Source organism: Lontra canadensis, unplaced genomic scaffold, assembly GCF_010015895.1.
Source record: "Lontra canadensis isolate GAN:19392208 unplaced genomic scaffold, GSC_riverotter_1.0 scaffold2492, whole genome shotgun sequence".
NCBI classification, from domain to species: Eukaryota; Metazoa; Chordata; class Mammalia; order Carnivora; family Mustelidae; genus Lontra; species Lontra canadensis.
In genome coordinates, this window is record NW_022633476.1 from 1 (window position 1) to 4,236 (window position 4,236).

At 53.5% G+C, this 4,236-nt stretch overlaps 1 non-coding gene across 1 annotated transcript; it reads right to left on the reverse strand.

Moving 5' to 3' along the window:
* Positions 1 to 2,137: 2,137 nt before the first annotated feature.
* TRNAQ-CUG lies at positions 2,138 to 2,209 on the reverse strand. The gene has a single exon. It is a non-coding gene; the product is annotated as a tRNA-Gln (tRNA).
* Between the last annotated feature and the right edge of the window lie 2,027 nt (positions 2,210 to 4,236).

Here is a 4,236-nt window from a genome sequence, read left to right on the forward strand (position 1 = left end):
CTAATCACTGGAGGTGATTGATGGAGCTTAGGTCCATGTCCTCACCTTGAGCAAACGGGGGCAGAGCACCTTCATGAATAGTACAAGGAAGACATTATCCAAGAAAGGAACAACAATTCTAAAAACAAAAGAAGAAAAATGCTGGAGTGCTGAGTGGGCAACAAGAAGGACAAGAAGAAAACTCTATCTCTCTGCAGTGGATGTGTGGAGTAGAGTATGGATCCAGGGTGAAGGGAAAGGAGTTTTGAAAGATGTAGGCCTTGGATATGCTTCTGTGGGTTGAAACCATACACATATGTGGGACTGTGGAGGGGCTGGGAATGAAGGAGCATCTGCCCTCCTAGCCTGGAGGGGTGAGGGGCTGTCTTGATGACAAGACAGACACTGGGCTTGAGCCAGAGCAGTTCAAGTGGGAAAATAAAGGGTAACTTCTCCTTGAAGCAATGTCTGGGGCTCAGGTCTTGGTAGAGACTGAGGCTCTAGTTGGCCAGGTAAGGGTACCCAAATCTATGTATCAATGCAGTTCCATTAAAAGGTTCTCTCCAGTACAGAAGATGGAGGTCAGAAGGGAAGGTCTGCAGTGCTTTGGAGAAAGCCTATTGCTTCACCCTGACTGGTCCCTCTTGCTCAGTCCCCTGGCTCCACGCTCTGGGAAGGGCACAGTCTGCTCAGCCACCACATGTCCAGCAAAGAACTAGTCCTTGGCCATCTTCATGCTCTTGGGCGCCTCGACCCTCTCCAAGCCTGTCCTGCCAGCAGTTGTCTTGCAAGGGGAGAAAAGGGAAGGAAAGTCTGCTTTCCAGTTAACGCCAGGGAATTCAGTAAGGTCCTAACTTGGTTCCCAATAACTTGCAGGTCTATTTGACCTCCTACTCCGACTTCCACAATTAATAAAAAGAGCAAGGACAACGCCAGCAACGCACGTTCGAACTTTCCAGATAAAGCCAAAGTTCTTGGGGGGATCAGTGAGATTCAACCCAAACGCGGCAGCGCTGCGGAATGAGCCAGCAGCGGCAACGGAGTCCGCCCGGTCTACAGCCCTGCTCCCCGCGCTCGGATCCCGCCCCTTCTCCTTCCTATCTCTTTTCCTCCCCCTGTCTCTGCTTTTCCGTTTCTCTCCTCCAGCCTTTGGGCTCTCACTCCCTTGCTTTTCAGACCCTCAAAGCGAGCCCTTGGAGAACAATCGTATTTTACATTCCTTTGTAAACGGGCGGAGGTTCCAGAACTAGGAGAGATGTGGCAGTGGACATTTTCACTAGCTATGAGGTCCTTCAGAATTGTAACCAAATTTTTCTACCGAGCAGAAGAGAACGAGCGTGTTTCCATCAGGTCCAGTCGTAAGGCGTCTTCTCCGTGGAACAAAGTCGCCCCAGGAGCGAGGGGAACCCTACGGGTCAGGACTCGCAGCTGCCCTGGCTCGTGTTACCTTCGCCCCTGGAGGAGTCCAGAGGGCGGCAGCAGGTGAGGCCCAGAGAATCCCCAGCCAGAATCTCTCATTTCCCGCGCTTTAGGGTTGACTGACCAGACAGACGCCCCACGCTCCAGTACAAAGTTTAGGACAACTGCGACCCCTACTGGCCTGAACAGACACTCGGGATTCTTCTGAGAGGGGCGGGAAAGGATCCGAGGAAAAGAAAAGGAAAGACGCCCACCGTCGGGCTGGAACCCAGGACCCTAGAAACTGCATTCTCACTTCCGCAGCGCGGAGGTAAACAACGCAGTTTCACATCGCCATCGTTTCCTACTGTGCAGGCGAGTGGGTGCAACGACAGGACGCGCGGCGGGAGCCCCTTGCCGTGCAGCCGCCGGGTTTTACCCGAGGCCCGAGGGGTCCCCGACGAGAGGTGGCGCTGGCCCGGTGCCCCCTCTGTGGCCGCAGTGTCCGTGGCGCGGGGCTGCGGGCGGCACTCTGAGACGCGGGCTTCCGGGTCCCTGGTTCCTGAGGAGGAGACGGAGGAGCGAGAGGGGGGGGGCGGGGGGGGGCCCGGGGGGGGGGGGGGGGGGGAAACACGGCGCGATGTCCCCGGAGTTTCCCTCCCGGGATGGGGGAGGGGACATCGGGAGGGGGAAAGCACGTGTGACTCGCTGGGTATGGGAGAGAAAAGTAAAAGGGGGCGGTGGCTCGACCTAAAGGGCAAGGTTCCACCGAGACTCGAACTCGGATCGCTGGATTCAGAGTCCAGAGTGCTCACCATTACACCATGGAACCGCCAGGGGCGCAGCGCACCGCGCTGACTCTCCCAGGTCAGTGCAGGCAGCCTCTCCTCCCGCCGGCGTTCCTGGGACGCGCCTCCTACGGGGGTCTTCTTCCTCCGCCTCAGGGGTCGGAGCTGGGCTCCTGGACCCGCGAGGAGTCTCTTGGGCTCACGTTCTCCCTGCCGCTCCGGGGGCTTGCCTGTCGGGGTCGAGATCAAGTTCGTTTGGGGGTTAGCGACAGGGACGGGCTTCGTATGACTCCTCCAGGTGCACCTGCTTTGCCTGGATCACTAGTTTCCTGCCCTGAGGTTAAAAAAAACAAAAACAAAAAAACAAAAAACAAACACACAAAAACCACAAAACAAACAATAACAATTGTTCCTTTCCTTTCCTTTGCACATGTCCTCTTCCCACTGTCCGGAAGCTCCGGTGATCCACAGAAAGGGACCAGGGACTTGCCGAAATTCTAGTCCCTCCCGTTCCATTCCTGATCCTATTTCCTTCCCGTCATTCTTGCTGTCTTCCTCACCACGCATTTTCTCTAGCTGAGCGGGGCCTTCAGTGGGTTTAGGACCATCCTGGGGTTGGGGCGACTCCATAGTAAAGAACCGGGCTCAGCGCAGCTCAAGGCTGGCTGGTCACCTCCCGCCAAATTGAACCTGGAGCACGGTTCTCCGCTACGCGTGTTGGGAAATGCGCTGCGTCCCTATCGCCCTCTCGTGGCCACTCCGGGTACAGCTCAAAGAGCCCCAGGGAGAGCCGGAAGCCGTAGGAGCCAAAGATGCCAGAAAATCAATGAACGCTGCGCCAGGTTCAGGACCTGGAAATTAAAAGTCCGACAAACCACCGACTAAAATAGATTCATGGGAAATGAATAAGATACGCTCCTGTCTCCTAGCTACAAGCCCGGTATGGAAAGGCGATTAAGATAGTGTTTTGGGACTCAGACTAGATAGTTCCCCAAATGTGAACCTGGGGATCATAGCCAGGCAGAAGGCTGAGTCCTAAAACCCCCAGCCTTCTGCAGCCAACTCTCTACTTTTTAAGTTTCCGGTGACCCAGAGATAGCCAAAGCTCTCCTGCCACCATGTTTGCACACCCCAACATCTATCTGAGCACTCCGAGGTTCCTAACTCTTGAGCAGCCAGCTGGGCAAGGCAGGTGAGGCGGGGAGGTCTTGTGAGAAAGGTGGGAAAAGGTTTCGCCCCTTAGACTGAATGAAGTATGCTAGTCAGTTCCGGGAGAAATTATCAGTGAGCCAGAGCTGTGGTTTCTATCCTGCTAACAGTGGTTACTTAAACCAGTGGAAATTAGTGTGGAAGAGAGGAATTTCCCCCTATGGATTCTTTCATCATGTAATTTACAAAGAGAACACATCAATGTGATCTTTGGGTTAAAAAAAAAAAAAGGATGAAAATAAAATGAGAGAAAGATACATCAGATGCCAGTGTGGAGGCACTTTAATTGGGGAGGGGGAAAGGAGAGCTTCTTTGGGGAGAGAACTCTGAGTAGGCACCAGAGTTCTGAGAAGATCCTAGGGGATAAAGCTGGAGCTTCACTCTAGCCAGTTGGGGCAGAGGGAAAAGGTTGGCAGTTGGACTGAGCAGCATTCACCTACAGGTGGGTTATCTGGGCATCTATTCCCAGCCCCTTACAGTCTAGGGGCACCTGGGTGGTTCAGTTGGTTGAGTGTCTGACTTGGTTTTGGCTCAGGTCATGCTCTCATGGGTCATGATCTCAAGGGCCCTGTGAGGAGCCCCGTGTCAGGCTCTGCTCTTAGCTGGCAGCCTGACTGAGGATTCTCTCCCTCTGCCCTTCCCTCTACTCACTCTTTCTCTCTCTCAAAAAAATGCATAAATCTTTAAAAAAGAAAAAAGAATATTGGGTGCAGTCTGTCACTGAGGTTCTTGATGTTTCTTTCAGAAGTCTCAATTTCTAGTTTGTAGAAGGGCATTGTGTAAGTGAAAAAGCAGAATCACTGTGTAGGATAAGACTGAATGGCTCTGGATAATTCTCCCTTATAACCAACCTCAGCATGGT